General features: G+C 40.3%; 1 pseudogene across 1 annotated transcript; it reads right to left on the bottom strand.

Annotated features, from left to right (window-relative positions):
- Positions 1-7,664: 7,664 nt before the first annotated feature.
- On the bottom strand, positions 7,665-9,243 carry LOC106996374 (perilipin-2 pseudogene; annotated as a pseudogene). Its single transcript, XR_001442614.3, has one exon. The product of XR_001442614.3 is annotated as a perilipin-2 pseudogene (transcript).
- Between the last annotated feature and the right edge of the window lie 2,945 nt (positions 9,244-12,188).

Genomic DNA, 12,188 nt, shown 5'->3' with positions numbered 1-12,188 from the left:
AAGTGCTGGGATTACAGGCTTGAGCCACCGCGCCCGGCAAGCTTCACTTTTCATTGAGCAGTTGCCTAACACTGTTTATGTTTAGCATGCGTAAGGATATTCGGGAACACTTTGAGGCTTACAGTGAAAAAGGAAATATGTTCTGATAGAAACTGGAGAGAAGCTTTCTGAAGTGCTGCTTTGTGATGTGTGCATTCCACTCACAGTGTTATACCTCTCTTCTCATACAGTATCCAGGAAACCATTTCTGTGAAACTGTTATTAGATATGTGTATTCATCTCACATAGATAAATCTTTCTCTACATTGCGCAGCTTGGAAACCCTGTCATGGGTGAATCCACGAAGGGATATTCGGGAGCACATTCAGGACCATGGTGAAAACGGAAATATCTTCAGATAGAAACTAGAAAGAAGCTTTCTGTTAATCTGTTTTTTGCTCTGTTTATTCATCTCACATAGATAAAACTTTGTTTATAATACACAGTTGGAAACTCTGTCGTGGATGGATCCGCGACGTGATATTTGAAAGCACATTCAGGCCTATTGCAAAAAAGGAAATATATTCCGATAAAAACTGGAGAGAAGCTTTCTGACAAACTGCTTTGTGATGTGTGTATTCCACTCAGAGAGTTATACCTCTTTTCTCATAAGGCAATGTCTGAACACTGTTCCTGTAAAATGAAAAAGTGATATTTTGGAGTACATTGAAGACTATGGCTAAAAGTGATATATCCTCAAATAAAACCCAGAAGGAAGCATACCAAGAAACTGCTCTCGGATATGGGCATTCATTTCACAGAGGTAAAGCTTACTCTACATTGCCCCATTTGCAAATTCTGTCTTTCAGGAGTCTGTGAAGGGATATTTAGTGGTGCCCGTTCACCAGTGGTGGGCAAGGAAATGTCTTTCGATGAAAACTGCAGAGAAGCTTTCTGAGCAACTGCTTTGTGATGTGTGTATTCATCACATAGAGTTAAATCATTCTTTGGATTGAGCAGTGTGAATTCACTGCTTCTGTGGAATCTGAGGAGGGACCATTGGGAACGATCTTTAGAATATGGAGAAAGAAATATCGTCAGATAAAAACCAGAAGGAATCTTTCTGTGAAACTGCTGTGTGTCATGTGAATTCCTCTTGCTCAGTTAAGCTTCTCTTTTCATTGAGCAGTTTTCTAACATTGTTCATGTTTAGCATATAAAGGGATATAGGTCAGCACTTTGAGGCTTACGGTGAAAAACAAAATATGTTGAGATAGGAACTGGAGAGAAGCTTTCCACGGAGCTGCTTTGTGACGTGTGCATTCCACTCACATTATTATAACTCTCTTCACAGAAGGCATAGGGGAAACCCTTTATTTGATACTGTTCTGGGATATGTGTATTCATCTCACATAGATAAAGCTTCCTCTACATTTCGCAGCTTGGGAACTCTGTCAGGGATGGATCCACAAGGGGACATTTGGGAGCAAATTCGGGACTATGTTAAAAAAGGAAATATATTCAGATAAATACTGGAAAGAATCTTTCTGTGAATCTGCTTTTCGCTGTGGTTATTCATCTCACATAGATAAAGCTTTCTTTACATTATGCAGCTTGGAAACTCCATCATGGATGGATCCGTGAAGGGATATTCGAGTTCACATTTTGCCAATGGTGAAAAAGGAAATATCGTATTGTAAATAATGGAGAGAAGCTTTCTGAGAAACTGCTTGGTGATGTGTGCACTTCACTCAGGGTGTTATACCTTTCTCCTCATAAGACACTGTATCAACACTGTTCCTGTAAAACTAAAAAAGTGATATTCAGAGCACATTGAAGACTATGGTGAAAAGTGAAATGTCATCAAATAAAACCTGGAAAGAAGCATTCCAAGAAACTGCTCTCTTACATGTTCATTCATTTCACAGAGTTAAACCTTACTCTTCATTTCCGAGTTTGGAAAGTCTATCTTTTGGAATTCTGCGAAGGGATATTTAGTGGCAACCGGAGGCTTGTGGCAAGCAAGGTAATGTCTTCCTTTGAAAATTGAGGAGAAGCTTTCTGAGCAACTCTTTCATGATGTTTGTATGCAGCTCATAGTGTTAAATCATTCTTTGGATTGAGCTCTTTGAAATCACTGTTCCTGTGGAATCTCAGAAAGGACATTTGGGAATGCTCTTTAGAATATGGAGAAAGAAATATCCTGAGATAAACTCCAGATGAAAGCTTTCTGTGAAACTCCTCTGTGTTGTGTGAATTCCTCTTGCTCAGTTAAGCTTCTCTTTTCATTGAGCAGTTTTCTAACACTGTTTTTCTTTAGCGTGCAAAGGGATATTCAGGAGCGCTTTGAGGCTTACGTTGAAAAAGGAAATATGTTCAGATAGAAACTGGATAGAAGCTTTCTGACGAACTGCTTTGTGACGTAGACATTCCACTCACAGTGTTATACCTCTCTTCTCATACAGCATTGGGGAAATCCTTTAGAAGAAAAAGGTACGAAGGGCTATTCCAGAGCATATTGATGCCTATGGTGAAAAGGGAAATATCTTCAGACAAAAATTGGAAAGAAGCTTTTGGCAAAACTGCTCTGTGATATGTGTATTCATCTCACATAGATAAAGCTTCCTTTACGTTACATAGGTTGGAAACTCTGTCATGGACAGATTCACGAAGGGACATTCGGGAGCACATTCAGTAGTATGACTAAAAGGGAAATACCTTCAGATAAAAACTGGAAAGAAGCTTTCTATGAATCTGTTTCTTGTTATGTTTATTCATCTCACATAGAAAAAGCTTTCTGTATATTATGCAGCTTTGAAACTCTGACTTGGACATATCCGCGAAGGGACAATCAGGAGCACATTCAGGACTATGGTGAAAGTGGAAATATATTCAGAGAAAAACTGAATACAAGCTTTCTGTGAATCTGTTTTTTGCTATGTTTATTCATCTCACATAGATAAAGCTTTCTTTACATTATGCAGCTTGGAAACTCGGTCATGTATGGAACCACGAAGGGACATTTGGGAGCACAGTCAGGCCTATGGTGAAAATGGAAATATCTTCAGATAAAAACCGGAGAGAAGTTTTCTGAGAAACTACTTTGTGACGTGTACATTTCACTCAGGGAGTTATACCTCTTTTCTCATAAGGCAGTGTTTGAACACTGTTCCTGTAAAACCGAAAAACTGATATTTTGGAGCCCATTGAAGACTATGGCAAAAAGTGAAATATCCTCAAATAAAACCCAGAAAGAAGCTTTGAAAGAAACTGCTCTCTGATATGTGCATTCATTGCACAGAGTTAAAGCTTACTTTACGTTGCCCAGTTTGGAAACTCTGTCTTAGAGGAAACTGCGAAGGGATATTAAGTGATACGCGGAGGTCTGTGATGAGCAAGGAAATGTCTTCCATTGACAACTGGAGAGAAACTTTCTGCTTTGTGATGTGTGTATTTAACTCAAAGAGTTAAATCATTCTTTGGATTGAGGAGTTTGATATCACTGTTTCTGTGGAACCTGAGAAAGGACATTTGGGAACACTCTTTTGAATATGGTGAAAAAGAAATATCCTCAGATAAAAACCAGAAGGAAGCTTTCTGTGAAACTGCTATGTGTCATTTGAATTCCTCTCACTCAGTTAAGCTTCTGTTTACATTGAGCAGTTTTCTAACACTGTTTATGTTTAGCCTGTGAAGGGATATTCAGGAGCGCTTTGAAGCTTTCAGTGAAAAAGGAAGTATGTTCAGATAGAAACTGGAGAGAAGCTTTCTGAGGAACGATTTTGACGTTTGAAGAAGTTTCAATGTGATTCCGAATATCCCTTCGCAGATCCGTCCATGACGGAGTTTCCAAGCTGTGTAATGTAAAGAGAGCTTTATCTATGCGTGATGAATAAACATAATAAAAAGCAGATTCACAGAAAGCTTCTTTTCAATTTTTATCTGACAATACTTCCTTTTTCACCATAGGTCCAAATGTGATCCCAAATATCCTTTCGCGGATACATCCATGACAGAGTTTTCAAGCTGTGTAACGTAAAGAAAGCTTTATCTATTTGAGATGAGTACACATAACACAGAGCAGTTTCACAGAAAGCTTCTTTCCAGTTTTTGTCTGAGGCTATTTCCCTTTGTATCATAAGCATCAATATGCTCCAAGATATCCCTTGGTACCTTTTTCTCCAAGAGTGTTTCCCTGATGCTCTATGAGAAGCGTGGTAAAACACTGTGAGAGCAATGCACACGTCACAAAGCAGTTCCTCGGAAAGCTTCTCTCTAGTTTCTTTCTGAACATATTTCCTGTTTCTCTGTAAACCTCAAAGCCCTCCATAATATCCCTTCACACTCTAAACATAGACAGTGTTAGAAAACTGCTCAGTGAAAAGGGAAGCTTAACTGAGTAAGAGGAATTCACACAAAATGTAGCAGTTTCACAGAAAGCTTCCTTCTGGTTTTTATCTGAGGATATTACCTTCTCCATATCCTAAAGAGCATTCCCAAATGTCCTTCCTCAGATTCCACAGAAACAGTGATTTCAAAATGCTCAATCCAAAGAATGGTTTAATGCAATGAGATGAATACACACATCACAAAGCAGTTGCTCAGAAAGCTTCTCTGCAGTTTTCATCGGAAGACATTTCTTTGCTCACGACGGACTCCCGGTGCCACTTAATATCCCTTCACAGATTCCTCAAAGACAGAGTTTCCAAACTGGGCAATGTAGAGTAAGCTTTAACTCTGTGAAATGAATGCAAATATCAGGGAGCAGTTTCTTGGAACACTTCTTTCTGGGTTTTATCTGAGGATATTACACTTTCTCCATAGTCTTCCATGTGGTCCGAATATCATTTTTTTTTTAGTTTTACAGGAACAGTGTTCAAACAGTGCCTTATGACAAGAAAGGTATAACTCCCTGAGTGGAATTGCCACATCACCAAGCAGTTTCTCAAAAAGCTTCTCTCCAGTTTCTATCTGATGATATTTCCTCTTTCACCATAGGCCCAAAAGTGATCCTGAATATCCCTTCACAGATCCATCCATGAGGGAATTTGCAAGCTGCGTAATGTAAAAAAAAGCTTTATCTATGTGAGATGAATAAACTTAGCAAAAAGCAGATTCACAGAAATCTTCCTTCCAGCTTTTGTCTGAGGATATTTCCTTTTTCAGCATAGCCGTCCATGTACTCCTGAATGTCCCTTGATAGCTTCTTCTCCAAAAGGGATTCTCCAATCCTTTATGAGAAGAGAGGTATAACACTGGCAGTGAAATGCACCGGTCACCAAACAGTTCCTCGAAAGCCTCTCTCCAGTTACTATCTGAGAAGCCTAACTGAGTTAGAGGAATTCACATGACACACAGCAGTTTCACAGAAAGCTTCCTTCTGGTTTTTATCTGAGGATATTTCTTTCTCCATATTCTAAAGAGCATTCCCATATGCTCCTCCTCAGATTCCACAGAAACAGTGATTTCAAACTGCTTCACCCAAAGGATGATTTCACTCTAGGAGATGAATACACACGTCACAAAGCAGTTGCTCAGAAAGCTTCTCTCCAGTTTTCAATGGAAGACATTTCCTTGCTCAACACAGGCCTCCAGAGAGCAGATTCTTCAAAAAAATGATAATTTGGGAAGCTTTGAAGACTATGGTGAAAAGTGAAACATCCTCAAGTAAAACCCAGAAAGAAGTGTTCCAAGAAACTGCTCTGTGATATGTGCTTTCATTTCACAGAGCTAAAGCTTACTCTACGTTGTCCAGTTTGGAAACTCTGTCTTTGAGGAATCTACGAAGGGATATTAAGTGGCTCCGGAGGCCTGTGGTGAGCAAGGAAATGTCTTCCATTGAAAACTGGAGAGAAGCTTTCTGAGCAACTGCTTTGTGATGTGCGTATTCATCTCATAAAGTTAAATCATTCCTTGGATTGAGCAGTTTGAAATCACTCTTTCTGAGGTATCTCAGCAATGACATTTGGGATCGTTCTTTGGAATATGGAGAAAGAAATATCCTCAGATGAAAACCAGTAGGAAGCTTTCTGTGAAACTGCTTTGTATCGTGTGAATTCCTCTCGCTCAGTTATGCTTCCCTTTTCATTGAAGAGTTTTCTAACACTGTTTATATTTAGCGTGCAAAGGGATATTCAGAAGCTCTTTGAGTCTTACGGTGAGAAAGAAATATGTTCAGATAGAAACTGGAGAGAAACTTTCCGAGGAACTGCTTTGTGACATGTGCATTTTACTCACAGTATTGTACGTCTCTTCTCATACAACACTGGGGAAACCCATTTGGAGAACAAGGTACCAAGGCATGTCTGAGAGCATATTGACGCCTATGGTGAAAAGAGAAAGAGCCTCATACAAAAACTGGAAAGAAGCTTTCTATGAAACTGCTCTGTGCTATGTTTATTCATCTCACATAGATAAAGCTTTCTTTACATTACGCAGCTTGCAAACTCTGTCATGGATGGATCTCAAAGGGACATTCGGGAGAACATTCTGGACTATAGTGAAAAGAGAAATATCTTCAGTTAAAAACTGGAAAGAAGTTTTCAGAGAGTCTGCTTTTTTTCTATGTTTATTCATCTCACATAGATAAAGCTTTCTTTACATTACGCAGCTTGGAAACTCCGTCATGGATGGATCCGCGAAGGGATATTCGGGATCACATTTGGGTCTATGGTGAAAAAGTAAATATCGTCAGATAAAAACTGGAGAGAAGCTTTCAGAGAAACTGCTTGATGATGTTTACATTCCACTCAGGGAGTTGTAACTTTCTTCTCATAAGGCACTGTTTGAACACTGTTCCTATAAAACTAAAACAGTGATATTAGCAGTCTGTCTTTGAAGATTCTTCAAAGGGATATTAAGTGACAACCGGATGCCTGTGGCGAGCAAGGAAATGTCTTCTGTTGAAAACTGGAGAGAAGCTTTCTGAGCAACTGCTTTGTAATGTGTGGATTCATCTCATAGAATTAAATCATTCTTTGGATTGAGCAGTTTGACATCACTGTTTCTGTGGAACCCGAGACAGGACGTTTGGGAACGCTCTTAAGAATATGCTGAAAAAGAAATACACTGCGATAAAAATCAGAAGGAAGCTTTTGTGAAACTGCTCTGTGTCTTGTGAATTCCCCTTGCACAGTTAAGCTTCTGTTTTCATTGAGCAGTATTCTAACACTATTTTAGTTTTGTCATCTAAGGGATACTTGGGAGTGCTTTGAGGCTTATGGTGAAAATGGAAATATCTTCAGCTAGAAACTGGAGAGAAGATTTCCGAGGAGCTGCTTTGTGACGTGTGCACTCCATTCACAGAGTTATACTTTTCTTCTCATAGAGGAATGGGAAATGCCTTTTGGAGAAAATGTTACCAGGGACATTCAGGAGTATATGGATGGCTATGGTGAAAAAGGAAATATCCTCAGACATAAACTGGAAAGAAGCTCTCTGTGAAACTGCTTTGTGATAGACATGTTTATTCATCTCACATAGATAAAACTTTCTTTCCATTACGCATTTTTTTTTTCAGATCATACCAGAGCTGACACCAGTTTCTACCCCAGCCCACATGAAGATGTTTTTATTCAATACAAACCAGAACAGAGGCAACACAATGGCCACAGAATGAGAACATAAGTGCACTTGAATTTTTTCTGAGTTCTGGCTATAGGATCTAACAAACCTAGCAGTCTTTTCTTACCAGGTGAACAGAATCATCTGCTAATGCCAGAAACTTTAAAGCTCTTAATTCAGCTAGAAACAACTATAATTGAGGGCCTTTTTACTAGCTTCTTGCTTCCCAATTTAGGGTTGCCTAGCAAGTTAATTTCAACATAACAGGTCATCTGCCTGGCCACATCATGCACTAGTGACAGGGGCAGGTTTAATGAGTTTTGTGCTCAGATCGCTGGGTCTTCTGGCTGCTCTTGTCCATCTCTGCAACTTGGTCCTGAGCATTCTGAGACTCAGTCAGCTGAGGATAAAAGGGACCTACCAGCCATTTGAGGGGCGTGTTGTTAACAAGATAATCCATCACATCATCTAAAGATTCCTTCATTTTCTGCAGCTTCCCCTTGCTAGAAGTGAGGAGGCTGTCAGACACTTCCTTAAAGGAGGCAGCACTGTGGAACACTGAGTAGATGTCGCCTGCCATCACCCCCATGTGCTTGGCCTGATCTTGGATGTTCTGCGGTACACCTTGGATGTTGGACAGCAGGTTGTGGCACGTGGTCTGGAGCTGCTGAGTCAGGTTGCGGGCAATTTCAAGAGTACGTGACTCAATGTGCTCAGCACAGTGGGACTCATCAGTATCATCGTATCCAATGCTCCTTTTCCACTCCACCCATGAGAGGTAGAGCTTATCCTGAGCATCCTGAATTTTCTGATTGGCACTATGCACATTCTTCCTGGCAAATTCAATCAGGTGAACAGTGGAATGGAGCTGAGAAATGGTCTCTTGGATTTTTTGCTTAGCTTCTTTAACCCTGCTGAGAGCCTGCTGGTAGGCACGGGAGCGAAGCTTGGTAGATAGGGATACCAGTCTAACATAATAACTTGGCTTCTGAACCAGATCAAATCCTTCAACTTTTTTTGCTTCTTTTTCTAGTTCTTCCTCAGTGAGAGGGAGGTACTGTTCTACCAACAGCTCTGATTTGGTGAGTGCATTTTCTACGCCACTGTATCATCCCACTCCCCAATACTGTCTTAATGCTGCCACTGACCACAGACTTGGTCTTCTCCACACTGCCAGTCACTGCCCCTTTGGTCTTGTCCATCACCCCTGTGATCGTGCTGGCCACAGAATCCTTGGCCCCAGTCACGGTAGTCGTCACAGCATCTTTTGCCCCAGTCACAGCACCTTTGGCATTGGCAACAATCTGAGTTGATGGCTGATTCAGAATAGGCAGTCTCTCCTCAATCCTGTCTAGCCCCTTACAGGCATAGATATTGGCAACTGCAATTTGCGGCTTTAGCTTCTGGATGATGGGCAGAGCACTGGTCATGGCCACGGAGGTGATGGTCTTCACGCCCTTCTCTGCCATCTCACACACAGACTTCAGGTAGGGATATTGGTCCTTTGTACTGAGATAGGCTGAGGACATGAGGTCATACGTGGAGCTCACCAAGGGCAGGTTGATCACCCGAGTCACCACACTCGGTTGTGGATCAACTGCAACGGATGCCATTTTTCTTCCTGGAGAAAGAAATCGACGGACTGCAGCAAAAGGCGGAGAGCAGGCGCGTCCCGAAGGCGACTCTGGCTGCTACCACCCGGTCAAACTCCATTACGCATTTTTAAAACGTCGCCATGAACAGATTCGTGAAGGGACGTTCAGGAGCACATTCAGGCCTATGGTGAAACAGGAAATATCTTCAGATAAAAAATGGAGAGAAGCTTTCTGAGAAACTGATTTGTGATGCATGCATTCCAATCAGAGAGTTATACCTCCTTTCTCATTAGGCAGTGTTTGAACACTGTGCCTGTGAAACTGAAAACGTGATATTTCGGAGTGCATTGAAGACTATGATGAAAAGTGAAATATCCTCAAATAAATCCCAGAAAGAAGTGTTCCAAGAAACAGCTCTCTGATATGTGCATTTATTCACAGAGTTAAAGCTTTCTCTATGTTGCCCAGTTTGGAAACTCTGTCTTTGAGGAATCTGTGAAGGGATATTAAGTGGCGCCCGGAGGCTTGTGGTGAGCAAGGAAATGTCTTCCAATGAAAAGTGGAGAGAAGCTTTCTGAGCAACTGCTTTGGGATGTGTGTATTCTTCTCATAGAGTTACACCATTCTTTAGATTGAGCAGTTTGAAATCACTGTTTTTGTGGAATCTGAGGAAGGACATTTGGGAACGATCCTTAGAATACGGAAAAAGAAATATCCTCAGGTAAAATCCAGAAGGAAGCTTTCTGTGAAAATTCTCTGTGTCTTGTGAATTCCTCTTACTCGGTTAAGCTTCTCTTTTCATTGAGCAGTTTTCAAACTCTGTTTATGTTTAGCATGTGAAGAGATTTTGGGAATTCTTTGAGGCTTACGGTGAACAAGGAAATATGTTCAGATAGTAACTGGAGAGAAGCTTTCCGAGGAACTGTTTTGTGACGTGTGCATTCCACTAACAGTATTATACCTCTCTTCCCATACAGCATCAAGGATACCCTTTTGGAGAAAAAGGTACCAATTGATATCCAGGGGCATATTGACGTCTATAGTGAAAAAGGATATATCTTCAGATAACAACTGGAAAGAATCTTTCTGTGAATCTGCTTTTTGCTATGTTTATTCATCTCACATAGATAAAGCTTTCTTTACATTATGCAGCATGGAAACTCTGTCATGGACAGACTCACAAAGGGACATTTGGGAGCACATTCAGGACTATGGTGAAAAAGGAAATATCTTCAGGTAAAAACTAGAATATTTCTGTGAATCTGGTTTTTAGTATGTGTATTCATCTCTCATAGGTAAAGCTTTTTTTACATTATGCAGCTTGGAAACTCCGTCATGGACGGATCCGCGAAGGGATATTCAGGATCACATTCTGGCCTAAGGTGAAAAAGGAATCTTCTTCAGATAGAAACTTGAGAGAAGCTTTCTGAGAAACTGCTTTGTGATGTGTGCATTCCACTCAGGGAGTTATACCTCTTTTCTCATAAGGCAGTGTTTGAACACTGTTCCTGTAAAACTGAAAAAGTGATATTTCGGAGTGCCCTGAAGACTATGGCAAAAAGTGAAATATAATCAAATAAAACCCAGAAAGAAGTGTTCCAAGAAACTGCCCTGTGATATGTGCATTCATTTCACAGAGTTAAAGTTTACTCTACATTGTTCAGTTTGGAAACTCTCTCTTTCAGGAATCTGCGAAGGGATAGTAATTGGCGCCCAGAGACCTGTGATGAGCAAGGAAATACCTTCCGTTGAAAACAGGAGAGAAGCTTTCTGAGCAACTGATTTTTGATGTGTGTATTCATCTCATAGATTTAAGTCATTCTTTGGATTGAGAAGTTTGAAATCACTGTTTCTGTGGAACCTGAGAAAGGACATTTGGGAATGCTATTAACAATATACTGAAAAAGAAATACCCTCCTATAAAAACCAGAATAAAGCTTTCTGCGAAAGTGTTCTGTGTCATGTGAATTCCATTCGCAAAGTTAAGCTTCTCTTTTCATTGAGCAGTATTCTAACACTGTTTTAGTTTATTCTTCTAAGGGATATTCGGGAGTGCTTTGAGGCTTATGGTGAAAATGGAAATATCTTCAGATAGAAACTGGAGAGAAACTTTCCGAGGAGCTGCTTTGTGACGTGTGCATTCCACTCACACAGTTACACTTTTCTTCTCATAGAAGGTTGGGGAATCCCTTTTGGAGAAAAAGCTACCAAGGGACATTCGGGAGTATATGGACGACTATGGTGAAAAAGGAAATATCCTCAGACAAAAACTGGGATGAAGCTTTTTGTGAAACTACTTTGTGATAGATAGGTTTATTCACCTCACGTAGACAAAACTTTCTTTCATTATGCAGTTTGAAACTCCGTCATAGATGGATTCGTGAAGGGAGATTCAGGAGCACATTCAGTCCTATGGTGAAACAGGAAATATCTTCAGATAAAAACTTTAGAGAAGGTTTCTGAGAAACTGCTTTGTGATATGTGCATTTCACTCAAGAAGTTATACCTCTTTTCTCATAAGGCAGTGTTTGAACACTGTTCCTGTAAATCTGAAAAAGTGATATTTCCCAGCGCATTGAAGACTATGGCGAAAAATGCATTATCTTCAAATAAAACCCAGAAAGAAACATTCCAAGAACCTACTCTTTGATAGGTGCATTCATTTCACAGAGTTAAAGCTTATTGTACATTGCCCAGTTTGGACACTCTGTCTTTGAGAAATCTTCTAAGGGATATTGAATTGTGCCCGGAGGCCTACAGTATGAAAGGAAACATCTTCCGATGAAAACTGGAGAGAAGTTTTCTGAGCAACTGCTTTGTGATGTGTGTATTCATCTCATAGAGTTAAACCTTTCTTTGGATTGAGCAGTTTGAAATCATTGTCTCTGTGGAATCTGAGGAAGGACATTTGGGAACACTCTTATGAATATGGAGAAAGAAATATCCTCACATAAAAAGCAGAAGGAAGCTTTCTGTGAAACTGCTATATGTCATGTGAATTCCTCTCACTCAGTTAAGCTTCTCTTTTCATTGAGCAGTTTTCTAACACTG

This window comes from Macaca mulatta, chromosome 14 (genome assembly GCF_049350105.2).
Source record: "Macaca mulatta isolate MMU2019108-1 chromosome 14, T2T-MMU8v2.0, whole genome shotgun sequence".
In the NCBI taxonomy this organism is placed as follows: Eukaryota; Metazoa; Chordata; class Mammalia; order Primates; family Cercopithecidae; genus Macaca; species Macaca mulatta.
The sequence above is the reverse complement of the archived record's forward strand: the minus strand, read 5'-3'. Positions and strand labels throughout refer to the sequence as shown.